A 16,912-nucleotide genomic window follows, 5' to 3' on the forward strand; every position below is an offset into this window, starting at 1 on the left:
CATGGTCCCACTGTATTAACCAATCCCTTCAAGAAGCTGGAATATGCGTAGCTATTGCAAACTACACATGGTGATCTTACAGCAGTCATAAACATCACAAAAAAGAACACAAGCTCATTCTAATCGCCAAAGGGGAATGTAATAGCTAAAGTTTAGTGAAATGTCCAGAATTTCACACCGAGATGAAGGGACTCAGGTTTACTCTTAAATGTAGAAAGGAACTTCCTCCCCCGGCAAAACCAGCAAGACGTCCTAGAAATTGATTGTATACTACTTACTTTATAGAATGGTAGGATAACCCAGGCACCCTTGTGGTGCTGTCAAATATCAAATTAAATTTCTAATAATAAATACATACATACATACACACACACACACACACACACATACATATATATATATATATAGTATTTGACATAGTAAAATGAATTAAAATGTAACAAATATTTATGCTAATTTATCATCACTAAAGATTTGTCTCATATGCCTCTTTCCCCATGTCAACGCCAGTTCAGCTTTTCACTACGTAAATGCTGGTGCAAATAGCCTAGTCTATACAGATTTGTTTTGTTTTTTCATTACTCGGTGATGCATTACAAGAGTGTTGTTTGAGGTGCACAAACTAGCATGTAACGGTTTTTGAAAAGAAAGACTCCAGAATCAAGATAACTGAATCCGGGCCGTCTACCTCAGCACCCATTAGTATCTTAGCAGCAAGGGTAGAGGCCAATAGCAGGACAGCCATTTCATTTTACCTGGGAACCATCATGCCCTCTTCCTATCTACTTGGCATAAAATTGCCAAGCCAAGCAATGGTTCCAACCGAGAAAACTTAAAAGACACTTGACAACAAATCATCAATCACTAGCCCAAAAGGGTGCAGAGAAATGTATTCGTATGAAAGGTCAGAGAAAGCACTGAAGGCTAGCTATGTAATGGTCGAGATAGTAGCTAAGGGTAAAGAGCCATACGACGATCATATTGCCAGAACAGTTCGGTTGTGTGCATCATGCATCTTCCCAGGCTCAGGTCACCCCCTTATTCTGTGTGTGTTGGCCCCAAATGATGCAGAGTGTACGCTTTTAAATACATTTTAGACAGGGATAAATCGAGATTTTCCATGCTTTTAAATAGTGCCGTGATTGAAAAAACGTTGAGAAACGCTGGACTAACCGAATGTTCACATAATGTCTCTTCTGTTTGTAACCCATCCTGTTGCCGCTCTAGTGTGTAATTTCGGTTAAGTTTCGGATAACTTTTTGTAGCACATATATTAATATAGCTAACTAATTTCAAATGCATATGAATTATGAACATATCCGTGAACTACCTAACTTCTCGACCTAATAAAAGCACTTTGGTTTGGTAAGTTATGAACTTAGCTGGCTATTGATCTGTCTTGCTACATCCATCAGAAGCATCATCAAATCTCCATCCACTGTTGTTTTCCTTGGAAAAGTTGGTGTTCTTGTTTCTGTATAAGAAAAACTTATATCTTATATGTGTATCTACCGTTACATGCTGTATGAGATGAAACCGCAGTTACGTTTCCACTTAAAGCCAACGACAAACATTTGCAGGAGTAGCATGACATCAAACATCTGGTAGAAGGAATTTACGTGGTCCAATCATTTGGAATTCCCGGAAATTCCCAGTCGCATTGCTCGCTTGTCGCCAAATCGCAGAACAAAATCGCTAAAGTTGCCTGTGACTTTGTTGCTTCATACGATAAGCCAACATTTGGCGTGGATGGATGGCAGATAGAACTCTTCGTTGACCAAATCTAGTAGAAGTATTGATTACAGCAGATTTAATGGGGTGCACAGTATGGAGCCAAATACAGGCTAGTACTTCCGTTCATTTGAAAAAAGAAGAAATTTTGAAATGGAATGCTCTAGATTAGATCGCGACTTTTGAGAAATACGGTAGTGTGTTCAAACTAAAAATAAGTGTGGGGTTTTTGTTGTTGTTGTTTAAATATAATTTCGACCAAATTCTGAAATTCTTTTAAATAAATTATTCATTTTCACTTTCATAAATACATAAAAATATGAAACAAAAAATACGATCTGAAAGTGAAAAGATCTGAAACCGAAAAAAGATTTGAAACTCTAAAAAGTAAGATTTAAATCTTAAGACATAAAATCTGCAACTGAAAAATAAGACTTCAAATGTGAAAAATGGAAATCAACGATTTTTTCAAAAGAATTCCAGAATTTGTTTGTTAGGTTTTGTTACATTTCAAAGGTTTGCTGCAGTTTTTATAAAAAGAAACATAAGGGGTGGTCTCCATCTGTTTGTAGACCTAGGTTTTAACATGGAATATCAAACAGTTCAGTGCCTACATTCACATTTGGCTCTCTCTGAAGAAAATGTAAAAATATGTCAATGCAGCACATTAATTAACAAAAGAGCAGATTAACTGAATGTCACTACCGAAACATGTAAATACTGAATAGACATAATTTGTCGTGGTACTTACTAGCATGGAAATGCAAGTTATTCTTTCACGACATCAGGGGGATTTGGCCTTTTGTTTTCAGAAAGGACATTCAGGATCCTGTCCAGTCTATTGTCATTTCAGTACTGGTCTACACACTCTGCATGACTGATATAGAATTTTTCTAAATTCATGAAAATCTCCAAGTTCACCCACTGCTGCATTCCCTTCACTGGGTGCTGTAAGTACCCTTATTAGATTTAAAACACTGATGGACCCATGTACATCAAGTTTTTCATTGGTGGCTTGAATGATAAACCTAGCTGTGCATGTGTAGCACTGATACCCCCTGTGATCACAGATAGAATAAACATTCATTTGTGCTAGTTTAAAGTAAAATCAGTTTTTCCTGGTGCTGCTTTTGAGAAATTAAACAAAATATATTACCCATGATGTCACGCAGTCTCCCATCAACGTCCAAATCACATCAAAATAATTTCATTAATTTATGGTTCGTTTGTGCTAGTTTGTGTCATCAAAAGAAACATTTGTGCTATTATATTTCTCAAGTTATAAAGTGGTAATGGTTAGATGAGTGACGTACACCAACCTCCCATGAATATCCAAATTTGGATCTAAACGTATTCATACGTACGTGTCCAAACATTTTTTACTTGTTCAGGTGGCAGAAAAAAGTCTGTGGGCGCCTTAACATTATGGTAGGTCGTCAGGATCTAAACGTGTATCAACACACATTAACAGGTTTCTGCCAATGAGAGACCTTAAAATGGGACGTATATAACGAAAGTGATGCGTCCTTTAGGACATTAAAGATTGTTAACTATCTTTGTTATTGCAGTTTCAGTGCTGTGATGTGGTCTAAATCCAGACTGAAATAAATAATGGACATAATTTGTCCACAAATTGGTGCATATTTGTTTTTTAATAGTATTTAGTGACAAAAGGCAGGTTTGAAATTTGATATTTCATATACTAGAGTTTTAATAACCTCAAATTTTAAGAAAATAATTTTAATTTTAAGAGAGGAATTAATTAAAGTAAACATAGGTTCTATACTAGTAGAGCACTAGTTCTTTGAGTAAATGAGTTGGGACTGGAAATTATCTCTTCAAGACAAATTGTGGGAAAAGATTATTTATTGTTTATCTGTGCTAACCAGGCACCTGACAAAATTAATTAGCATATTAACAGAGTCTGAGGAAGAGCAGTGAGATAAATATAAATGATTTACAGTTAATTTTTTTCATAATATTTTCAATTGTCATTGAAAACTTTCATAAAATTCTTACTGCTACATTTATGTGGAGTAAAGAATTCAAGTTTCAGCTTGTTTGCTAGTTAGTATTGATAAGAGATTAAATAGGAATCTAGGATTGTTTTATTAGAAATGATAAGTATAGTGATTTTGCCTTAGTAAGGGCATGCTTATGTTAATTTTCCACAAAGCTTTAAATACCACTAATTTAGTATTTCACAGTTATGCTCCAACCATCACGCATCTTGTTTTAAACTATGTGTGTGTATGTTGCACTAAGGTACACGTCTTCTCTCACTAATTCTTTTTGTTCAAGATGGCCCACCTTGTCTAAAACTTTACAGAATGAGCTCCCAATGTGCTTGTTTAGCTGACCAAGTACTTCTGAGGCTATAAGTAAATCAACTTTTGTTAAATATGACAAATTATCAATAAACACAGCTATAGTAGTAGATGTAATAGGTGTCTTAATTTTATAACAGTCCAGCTGACAAATATCGCTTCATAAGTTATAAGAAAGTGGTGAGATGTTGCCAATGTCAAGCCCAAAAGATAAGATTAGGTCAAAGTATGATTACATTTATGTGTAGGCTGCACATCATTCTGACCTCAGTGTGACATTTAATACTACAGACCACAAGCTTCCAATTAACATGCTTAAGGACATGCTCTCTTTAAGCTTAAATCATATCTGACCAATAGCTATCAATTTGTTTATGATAATAATGAATCCTCCTCTGATTTTCTAAGGTTTACTTTGGTGTCCCACTAGAGTCAGTGCTTGGTCCACTGCTCTTCTCCTTCTACATGCTATTGATTGGCTGTATAATTCACAGACATGGTATTAGTTTTCATTCCTATGTTGATGACACCCCGCTTTATGCATCAGCCAAACTAAATTACCCCTCCAATCTCAACAAAATGGAAGAATGTGTAGGAGAATTTCAGTGCTGGATGGCAAATAACTTTCTCTTATTTAAGACAAACAAAAATGAGATTTTGTTACTTGGATCTAAAGAGGAGAACAATTAATTCTAAGATTATTCTCTGAATCTGGATGGTTTCTCAGTAACTCCACAAATGGAAAAAAAACCTAGGTATCACCTTTGATTTAAATCTCTCGTTTGATGCCCATATATGTAATGTAGTCAGAACTACATTTTTCCACCTACAAAATATCATCAAACTACGAAAGATACCCTTAAAGATGCCAAGATGCTCGTCCATGCTTTGATAACTTTTGTAATGCTCTTCTATCTGGCTGTTCTAGTAAATAAATTAGAACTTGTTCAGAATGTGTTCTCACTCAAACCAAAATAATTGATCATATTCATTTCATATAAAATTATTTATCATCATATAAACTATTCCTTCTTACATATGAATCTCTAAACATTTTGGTGCCTCTATATTTTATTATTGACCCTATAACCCATATAAGATATCAGATGACTTTCCTATATTTCAGTATTCTTTAATAAAGGCTAATAAAATTTACTAAGAAGTTACAAAAGTTACTAAGAAAATAGTTCATGAACGCATTATGAGAAGGCCAATTTAAACAAATGCTTATTAGTATTACATGGCATGATTTAAAAGAGGTAAATAATGCTGGTTTTCCATATCAAAAGTTTATGAAAGAAGTTTTAATTAAAAACCTGTAGTTTTAATGAATGTTATCCAGTTGGCCACTAAATTTCCAGTTTCATCAAGTTTTTCAGTTTCACTAATGAATTTAGTCACGACTTTGATAAGATTTAATAAGTTTACAGTTGTTTTGCTGAAGCTGGAGGAGAAAAATAAATTGCATGGATGTCACGGTTGGCCGGTCTCCTTGCAGGAGGGGCACGCCCACTCCGGTTCAGGATTATAGCAAACACCTGCTTTGCTCTAACTCATCCACATATTGATTTGACTCACTTGTGTCTGTTTCTCACTATTTAAATCGACAGGTCCCGGCAGACAGTGTTGCACATTAGCAGACTATACTCAGACATATCAAGACAGTGCTGTGCTATGTCCTGCTGCCTTTATTGTTTTCCCTTAGCTGCTGTACTGTATTAGTTTTGCTATGGAGAATAAAGAGCACTATTCTTCAGCCACACCTCTTGGTCCCTCTGTGTTGCCATCATCACAATAGAAAATGTTGGAAATCCTACACCCCTTACACATGGTATTTATTAATCTTAATATAAATAAATAAATACATATATCCATTCTATTAGATCTGCAAAAAAAGTAATATTTTAGTGGAAAAATTAAGTATAAAAAAAACTAAAACAACTTGAAAAAGAATAAATCAGTTGTTGCTGATTCTTTTGAAGGGAAAAGACTACTATAGAGGTACCATTGGTAATGTTGGATGATGAAAATTCTTTCAGCAATCTCTCTGATATAGCTCATAAATGTAATGATTTTTTGTAAATATTTCTTATGAATTAGCTAACCATATTTTTCTATTTATTTGTCATGGAAATGCACTAGATTTTACTAAAATAAATTTCCCTATTATTTTTACTTTTCAACCCACTGATATCCTAGAAATAGATGACACAATTTAAAAAAAACATTTTCAGCTGGTCATAACAATATTTCTGCATTTCTTGTCAAGGTGACGCAAGAATTAGTGCAATCACTTGCTCACATTTTCTCTTTGTCTTTAAAAACAGGTTTTGTGCCAGATGATTTCAAAGTTGCCAAATTTATCCCTGTTTAAAGCAGATGATCCATGTTGTTTTAATAATAATAGACCTATATCTGTTTTACCATGTTTTTCTAAGATTTTAGAAAAAAATAATATGTAGAAGGACTTTTTTTCCATCAAGACTTCAATTCAATTGTTTATTAACAGTAGTATGGTTTTCTGAAAAAAGGACTACGCTTATTGGAGTGCCTTGCTTCACCTGATTGACAAAGTTATCTCTGCACTTAAAAAACAAAATAATTGACTTGTGTTTTCATAGATCTTTCCTGGCTTTCTGTCAATAAATACTCTTTTAAAACTGTGAAAGGACATTGGACCATATGAACAAATATGAGTTCTGTTGGGCTAAAACCAAGAGATTCTTGCCCTGCTTCACATACAGCAAACAATGCCTAAATTACTCAACTAATTCCAATCTTGAGAATGTTCTACACAGTATTTTCAAAGAATGGACTTAAGAGACTTGTAGAAACTTTCTAGGGCACCCTGAAATTCTGGATGATAGGGGCTAGACACTACAGGCATTATCTGCAAATAAGTGTGTACTTTGTAAGTGTACAACTTTGGGTAGACCAAGCATAGAAAAAAATGGTTAAAGCCTTAACTACAGGAGCAGTTATTTTCCTCAGTGGAACCGCCTCTGAAAACCTTGCGACAGCACAGATGACTGTTAGCAGAAACTGCTTACCTGACTCCGTATTAGACAATTTGTCAACACACTCTAATACTATCTCAAATGTTTCACAAACTACAGAAATGGGGACAAGCGACACTGGTGGTATAGCTTGATTTTATTTCCTGACACACTGACCGAATCTACAAAACTGTGCAACATTTTTCTGAGGCCAGGCTAAAAGAAGTAATTGAGCATAACTATCACACCCAAATGACCCAACCATATGATGTTTATGAACCAGTTTTAAAGCCATTTCACGATTTGGATAAGCACTATCAAACTTAACACCATCACAAGACCAGTTCTTTATTAAAAGTCCATCATCTAAATAATAACTTGTTTGCTGGTCTGTCAGTTCATTCCTATCCACAACAGCCTTTAAGCATTTATCCAACATGGTATCCTGAGCAGATAACAAAAATGTTCACATACCCATTGAGTCAATTTGTTTCTTGCGCTCCTGAGCCTCAGATTTCACATTTACTTGCACAAGAGTTACGATCATCTAGTACTGTATCTCCTTCAGTAGAATCAGAATTTTAAAAAGCGTCAGACAGCTGCAACCATATATTTTCAGTTCTGAGCCCTAGTGACTACACAGGCTGTAAAAACATCAGTGGTTCCGATATCAGACAGTGGTTCTCAGACCCAGACAAAAGTGGCTTCTCAGTTATTTCTAAATCATATTATATAGCTATATTGTTACCCAAAATAACCTCCACATCTTTAACAGGTAAAGTATAATATATGGCAAGTTTAAACTCACCTGAGACTAAATCTGAATGAAGCCAGAGTGTATGCACCTGAACCTTCATATACCTTGAATCCATCCACCCATTGTGACGATATAAGCCTCACAAAAGGTTTTATCTGAAAATGGCAAGGCTTCTGCAAAAATGAATGAATGTGCTGCACCTGTGTCTTTAACAGGTTCTCCCTCCATCCCAAGCAAGAAAATAGTACCATCTAAAGTAAATGGATCAAAACATACATGAGATCGAACATCATAATTTGGTTACATGCAAGGAATTAACAAGGGCTACACCAGATGGCTGCCTCATGTTAGTAAGGTAAGTCAAGTTTACCATGAAGGTATGTCAAGTTTGTTAATTGTAGCTTCTTTCATGTCTGTGTTAAAGCCTAGCTGCTTTTTGTTATCATCCTAGCCTCTTTGTTCCAGCCTGCATCCCTTGTTTGTTATTGTGTGCTTTTGTTTGTTTCATAAGATGTATTTTTGGACACTCCATTTTGGCTATAGGACCCTGGACTATTCTAACAATTATGACTCTGGATTTGCCCGTAATAAATCTCACTCTTCTTCGCACATGCGTCCGTCTCCTTAATGCTCACTGGTAGAGTACATGTCTGGCTGTCACCAAAGGCGTATCCATGTGCTCCAAGAACAGTACTCTCTCTACATTCCTGGAGGGTTCCTCACTTACTTTCAATGGCTATGTCACTGTGAGCCTTGCTGGTCTTATATAAAATAGTATATTCATAGGCTCACCAAGTCACTGCTCAATGGTGAAGTCATCTGAGGCACTCCTTTTAGCTCACTGAACAAAGTAAGAAGTAGCTTGTGATCCATGAGTATTGTAAATTTTATTCCATACATGTAGCTCTGAACCTTTTTCACACCAAAGATCACAGCTGGGAATTTGTTTCTGCTGCATTACAGTTTTCCAGAAATCTCCTGTCACATTTCTTGAAATCTTCTGTCCTTTTCTCACAAAACCCAAAATGTAAGATACATTCACAAAACCTCTAACTTGTTTTGCTAAAAACTATTTTATCTTTACTCAAAACCAAATACTGCCATCAAATAGCACACAAAGCCAGCCAATGCATAAACACTACACAGCAGTTATTACACACTACATAAAACACTGCAAAACACTGCTCTTAGCATAGCAGACAAAAAAAAAAAACCTTTATGGAGGATATTTTTGTATTCATGAAAACATGTTTATGTATTTATATGTATACTAGAAAACCAACAAACACATAAATACAGTATATGAACTGTAATGTATTTGTTTATATGGTGTGCAATGTCAATCATTCATTTTGCCTCAGCATCATGTGGCTGGGCCGGGTCAGCCCGCAGGGCTTCATCTACATCACAGACAATATTCTCCCTCACTAGATAATGTGGAAAGAAATCCTTTTGAATGCTGAATACAGCCTTGAAAAGAATCCACACTTATGTCATCACATGCTGCATCCATTGACTGGACTAGATTTTCCCAGGTTTCGGTCATAATCTGCCACACTGAGAAGAATTCCTCAGTGGGGTTTAGGAAGCAAGAGTATGGTGGAAGGCATACATTTATGAAACAGTGGTTATTGATAAACCACTCGCATACCCTTCGACCATAGTGAAAGCTCACATTGTCCCAAACAAAAATGTACACAGGACGCTCTCACAGCACAGGATCCGTCTGCCCAGGTCCAAGCAAAGCATCCTGTAGACTATGCAGAAATGTGAGAGGATGTTCTGGGTTATAGGGCCTTATTGGAAAATAGTGATGCAGAACCCATTGCTGTTAATGGCTGCACATAGAGTCACATTTCCACCATGCTGGCCAATCATTTCGATAACTACATGTTGCAACCTCTTCTCCACCTCATTTGTGAGGTTGAAGCCACCATCCAAATATATACAGTGATGGGGCCTCTTCATGCATGCCAATTCAAACATTCTCTACACACAAAGTGAAAATAGTCCCAAATGAGTTTTGTGACACATCATGACAGACCATCTGTTGTTGTACACATGTGCTGCTTTACATACAATACAGTATACACTGTGTGCACAATTATTAGGCAATAGAATATTTTGACCATATCATAATTTTTATGCATATTTTCCAACTCCAAGCTGTATAAATTTGAATGCTTATTGGATTTAAGTATATCAGGATGTGTATTTGTGTAATGAGGGTGTGGCCTAAGGAGATCAACACCATATAACAAGGAGTGCAAAATTAGGCAGCTTCTTTTTCTTAGGCAAAGTGGGCCAAAAAAGAGATTGAACTGACTCTGAAAAGTCAAAATTTGTGAAAAGTCCTTCAGATCGATGCAGCACTCCTAAAATGGCTAAGATATTAGGGCCTGATCACAGAAACATCAAACATTATGTTGGAAATAGTCAGGGTCACAAGAAATGTGTTGAAAAAAGATGCAAACTAACTACCAAAGATTTGAGAATAATCAAACGTGAAGCGGCAAGGATCCCAATATCTTCCAGTGCTGTCATATTGCAGAACTGCAACCTACATGGAGTGCCCAGAAGTACAAGTTGTTCAGTACTCAGAGACATGACCAAGGTAAGGATGGCTGAAACCCGACCACCACTGAACAAGACTCATAAGGTGAAACATGAAGACTGGGCCAAGAAATATCTGAAGACAGATTTTTCAAAGCTTTTATGGACTGATGAGATGAGAGTGACTCTTGACAGAAGATGGATGGGCCTGTGGCTGGATCAGTAATGGGCACAGAGCTCCACTTCGACTCAGACGCCAGCAAGGTGGAGGTGGTGTACTGCTAGGTATTATAAAAGATGAGCTAGTTTGACTGTTTCAGGTAGAAGATGGACTCAAAATCAATTCCAAAACCTACTGCCAGTTTTTAGAAGACACTTTCTTCAAGCATTGGTACAGCAAAAAGTCTGTATATTTCAAGAAGACTACAATTTTTATGCAGGACAATGCTCCATCACACGCATTGAAGTACTCCACTGCCTGGCTAGCCAGTAAACGCATTAATGAAAGATGAAAGAATAATGACATGGCCCCTTCCGCACCTTGCCTAAACCCTAGTGAAAATTTGTTTTTTCTTAAATGGGAGATTTATGTGAAGGAAAATAGTATAGTTCTCTGAACAGTGTCTGCGAGGCTGAAGTTGCTGTTGCACAAATAGTTGATTGTTGATCAAGAAACTGACAGACTCCATGAATGGAAAGCTTATGACTGTTATTGAAAAGAAGGGTGGTTATATTGGTCACAGATTTTTTTTAATGTTTATTTGTAAATTTTGAGTTGTTTGTTTATTATTCTCACTTTAACAGATGAAAATAAACATGTGAGATGGGAAATTTTCCATTTTTCATTTTGTTGCATAATAATTCTGCACACTAATAGTTGCCCAATAATTATGCATGCATAGATATTCTCCTAACAAAGCCAAAAGCTCACTTTTACTTTCTTAAATATTCAGGTTTTAGGTTTATTAACATTTTGTATTGACTAAGAGCACCATAGTTGTTTAAAAATAAAATGATAATAAAATGAATGCTCAAAAATACAACTTGCCTAATAATTGTGCACACAGTGTATATGCTAGTAAGTAGTGTAAATGAACTATAAATCCACACTTATTTGCACATATTGAAATTATTGCTACTTCACTCTGAGTCATGCACAAATGGTACTCTGTAGACTTGTTTCACTTGTATGTGGTTATGTGTCAAGTGTGCTATGACACATACTGTCGATCCCTTCAAAATGTGTACTGTCTTCAATAACCTGCTGTTGTATTTCATGCAGTTGAATTGCATTATTCTGATGGACCATATCAACAGCGAGAGTCACCTGTTGTTCTGACCTCCCACTCTCATGTGGCTGTCTTTCAAATCTACAATATTTTGCAATATTGGAGGTATACATACTATAATACTTACTACAACAATGCACTGAGATATCCTACTCTGTACTATTACTATTCTGTACTGGTAACATTCAAGTGCCATCCACATATACTGCACCTGTTTTCTGATTGTCCTGACTATGGAAGCCACAGAGAATCCATTTAAATTTGGCTGCACACATTGTCCTTCCCTCATAGTCATGCCATGGAGCAAAACATGATCTAGAATTGTTGGTCCAATTTAATTTGGTATGACTGCTCTTGTTCTTGGTTGTCCTCATCTTCCTCCTTGCCCACCACCTCTGATACGCACTCCTCTTCCTCTTCTTTTGTTACTCTCCATTGCTTAAGTCACAATAAAGCTCAGAAATGCTACTTGCATTTGAACAGACTTTTATCCTGTTATCCTACTGAATTCAACCCTAATCACTGTAGGTTGTTAATGATGACAATAATATGTTTGTTGTGTTTAACCTTTGTGGCCTGTGTGTGTCATTTTGCATCAAAGTGCAACACCACGCAGAATGTGTTTTGGTCAGTGACAACATGTTAATAGTTTTGCAAATAGGCTGATTCAGATTTGAAAACTGTGTCAAAGTAGATGAAAATTGTATGAGGTTTTGTGAAAAGATTGATTCAATCAATAAATGAGCTTTGGCAGTTGAGAGTTGTGTTCCAAGAATGGGGTTTCATATTTTAGCAATTCAGAACAACTGTAAGCATCCTAGACAAATCCAATTGGTGAGTCAGAGCCATGCTGCATGTGGTGGGATAGGACAGCACCCACCTCGTATGGGGATGCATCATACGCCAGCAGTCACTCTTTACTTGTATCATAATGCAGTAAGAATCCTGATGTCTGCAGGAGAGCCTTGGCCTTCCAAAAAGCTGCTTGTTGTTGTTCTTCCAAGCTCTGCCCAGTGTCTTTCCTTAACAGTTTGTGAAGTGCTAAAATAGTGGACAGATTTGGTAAGAACCTGTGGTAATAATTCTATATCCCAAAAAACTTTTAACTCTGTCACGTTTCTAGGTGTGGATGCCTCATGTATAGCTTGCACCTTTTCAGTTACAGGGTGCAGGCCTGTGGTATCTGTCCTATGGCGTAAGAACACTACTTCTTTGCATGTGAAAATGTATCTCCGTTGTTTAAGCATGTGGCAACTGTTGCTTAAGCATGTCAGTTCTTCAGTACTGTGGAGGTATTCAACTTCCATTTTTTCTAAATATGTGAAACCCCAGACCCCTTTTTGTCCTGGTCTGGGCCTGCGCTGTTCTTGCTGAAGCATGCCTTTTTAATGTGACCTCTCTTACCACATCTATGACAATGTTGATTGGCAAATCTGCACTCCATTGCTGAATGTGGCCCATTGCACCTGTAGCAAACTTGTATTTTGTTATGCTCTGACCTGACGCGATGGACTGTCACCTGAGATTGATCACATTTTCCATAATCATCTTGGACATGTCTGTGCAAGTCTTTCACATTCTGGTTAGCTGATTCCATAGCCTGTGCTGTTTTCAGAACTTTCTCAAATGTCAGATCTGGTTGTTGTCAATCTTGTGTAGTTTATCAGAATTTTTTTTCTATCTTCCTCCAGAAAATCATTAGCTATGAAAAAATATTACAGCATTTTGTAATACTCTTCCCAGTACTGTAACTGCGAATCAAACATGGTCACCATTCCTACAGCGGCCATTTTAAATTAAATTACTTATTTGCACAAGCTTGTAACGATCGAATGATAAATAATGTGTACCTATGTATCAACCTTTTTCCTTTTCCCCCCTTTTTTTGTTTTTTTTACTCATGTTTTTGCTTGAGCACATACCCCATAAAAGGGGGATGTGGTACACGAGTTCAGGGCTCATCCCTTTTTGGAGCTGATGGCTGTAGTTGGGTCTGATCACCAAATTGGCTGGACATTGACAGTGGGAATGAAATAGGGAATCCCACGAATGAGGAAAAGAGAAGGTTTTTTTGACACACTGAAGTAGCAGTTCATGGGACTTCACCAGGGGAAACGATTGCATTTTGTCCCTCTACTTTCACGCAGTGGAAACTTACCTGGAGGTGTTGGATATTTTTCCCTACCGCGGAGTATTACTTATTGGCAATGGAACTTTCCTGAGGGATTTACAAACTTCGTTTTCCAATCTACCTAAGGGGACTGTTGGGGTGAGCTGTGGACTGGAAGAGAGTGAGACCGCCGAGTCTCCATTTTGATTTACGTTGCTCACTAATCCCCTGTCAAAGTATCAAAGTGGTAGTATTGTGTGACCAGAAGTGTGATGTTATGTTGGGTTTATTTGTATATTGTTACTACTTGTGGGGATTGCTATTAAATGTCTACAATTTCTGCGTTAATCTGTGTGTTCAAAGGTATTATAGTGCTAGAGTGTTGGTCACATCACCCGTCCTTGTTCGCATTTGTGAAGAACTTCTAGGGAAAACAGGGCGAATGTCACATAGTGGTGGCCCGAATGGGGAGCATATAACACGTTTTGTAATGGTAATGACACACTTTTGGGGTTAGGCATTAGGGGGTTTTTTGCATTGTGTTTTGTAACCATTTGGGGTTGTTTTTTGGGGTTTTTTTTTGGTCTCTGTTTCGCTCGGTTTTAGAATTAACCTATAAGGCTGAGCTGAGATTGAGGGCTGTACTGTGTTACTGCCCTTACTCGTACATTCCCACACTATAGTACACCTTTATCATGAAAGCGGCCGAGAGCCTTGGTGAGACCCCTATACATGTGACCTGCAGGCAACCACGTGGTGACATCTCCGAGGTCTCTAGTGTGTTGGAACAACTATACATAGATGAACCAAGGCTACCCGGATTACTAAATACAGAGAATCAAGAAGGCGAGAATGAGGATAATCTGGGCATATTGGAGGAACATGTCACAAAACTCGAGGAGAGAATGGATGCTGTGGAAGGCCAACTGAAAGATATAGTTGACTCTTCCCTTGTAAGAGAAGAGGGGTTGAGGTCTTCCAAGATAAAGAACTACGTAATGTTCAAGACCACATTCTTAGAAGCATTTCAGCCTGAGGATTATTCTGCTGAGATTGAAGATCATCTTTGTGCAATGGTGCAGGCTCTGAACCAATGCCTCAGAGACTTCGTTTATGAATATAGGGCTTTGTGCCTGAAGTGGCAACCTGAGATGGCAGAGGAGGAGATGGTCAGGAGAATTTTAAATGCAAGTAATCCTTGTCTTGCTAGTGGGTTAAGGGGAGTAGTAACCATTGTGGACCAGCTTGTGAAGATGGGCTCCATGGTCCAGAATGCAAACAGTGGCAATCGCCATGCCTCCAAGAAACCGCCAAAAAAAGTTGGGGAGCGGAACAGCTGAGAAGGTGAGATTGCGTCTTTGCCTGTGGAGCCTTCTCTTCTTGTGGTTCCAGTACAAATCAGGGGAGTTGATTGTGATGCTGTGCTGGATACTGGAAGTACCTTCACCCTCATACTAGAGTGTCTATGGAAGCATATAGCCAGAGATAAAGATCTCCAACTTTGTGACAATCAAACTTTTAGCTGATAGCTGATGGACAGGAGAGCCATGCTTTTGGGAAGGTTCTATTGTTTCTCAGTCTTCATGACACCTCATGATGGCCAGGTTCACCAGTTTCAGTATGAGAGAACATCTTCACTAAGGGATACTATCACCAACTTTTATATGGCCATTAAGAAGGAGCAACCCACAGCACTCTATCTGAATGCTGTCTCTCAACCTGAGATTGTTAGACTGCTGCTGCAGAAGTGGTCTACTGTATGGACAGAGAGCTTAGGTTCTGCTAGGATTGTGCAACATCGCATTTACACTACTGATGAGGTGCCAGTCAGGCGAAGAGTATACCGGACCTCCTCCCATAAGCAGGAAGTGATTAAGAACCGTGTCCAAAAAATGTTGGCTGAGGGAATAATAGAACCATCATCCTCTTCCTGGACAGCTCCTCTGGCCTTAGTGCCTAAACCAGATGGGTCCGTCTGTTTTTGGTGTAGATTATCATGGGTTGAATTCCAAAACATGCCTGGATGCCTACCCAATACCCCTTTGGACATGATTTTGGAATCATTGCAAGGGGCGGCATGCTTCAGTACTTTGGATCTCTTGAGTGGCTATTGGCAAGTGACTATGCACCAGCAGAGTAAGCAAAAAACTGCTGTCATCACACCGCAAGGCATGTATCAGTTTAAAGTTATGCCTTTTAGCCTCAAGAACGCTAGTGTTACCTTCCAATGGCTGATGGAGCAGGTATTAGGTGAGTTGAAAGGGAGGATATGTTTTATTTATATTGATGACATCATTGTGTTTTCTCAAACTCAAGAACAACATCTCCAACATTTAGAAGTTATGTTTAAGAAATTACAGGTGGCCAATCTATCATTGAACATTAAAAAAGTTTACCTTTTCCAAACCAACCTTACTTTCTTGGGCCATCTGGTATCAGGTAGAGGGGTAGAAGTAGACCCGGAAAAGGTAAGAGCCATATGTAAATATCCACTGCTGAGGGATCTTGAGTGTCTGCAAAGATTCTTGGAACTGGTGGGCTGGTACCACGAGTTCATCCCTTGTTTAGCAGACATTTCACCTCCCCTAAACCATCTGAAGAAAAAGAATGTGTGGTGGGAGTGGACAGAGGAGTGCCAACAGGCTTTCACGAGACTCCAAGCCTTTGACTTCAGGGTTCATTATAGGAATGGGTATTACCACAACAGCCCTCATTACTCAAGGAGGTAGAGAGACATGTGGGTGTGGCTAGGTCCAGACAAGCCAGGTCTTACAATAAATGACACAGATGTGTATAGTTTGAGGTCGGAGACTTGGTCTGTATTAGGACTCATCCATTGTCCAAAGCATCTGCGAAATTCTCGGCTAAACTTGCACCTAGATGGAAGGGCCCTGTGAGAGTCAAGAGGCAGTTAGGACCTAACAATTATCATGTGCGCTGGGGGACAGGAGAAGGGAAGGTTGTAACAATAAATGTGGTGGACCTAAAGCCATAGTGGAAACTTACCTGGAGGTGTTGGATATTTTTCCCTACCCCGGGATATTATTGACTGGCGATGGAACTTTCCTAAGGGGACCATTGTGGTGAGCTATGGACTGGAAGAGAGTGGGACTGCTGGGTCTCCATTTTCATTTACCTTGCTCTCTAAT

The sequence above is a fragment of the Electrophorus electricus genome, chromosome 6, assembly GCF_013358815.1.
Source record: "Electrophorus electricus isolate fEleEle1 chromosome 6, fEleEle1.pri, whole genome shotgun sequence".
Taxonomy (NCBI): domain Eukaryota; kingdom Metazoa; phylum Chordata; class Actinopteri; order Gymnotiformes; family Gymnotidae; genus Electrophorus; species Electrophorus electricus.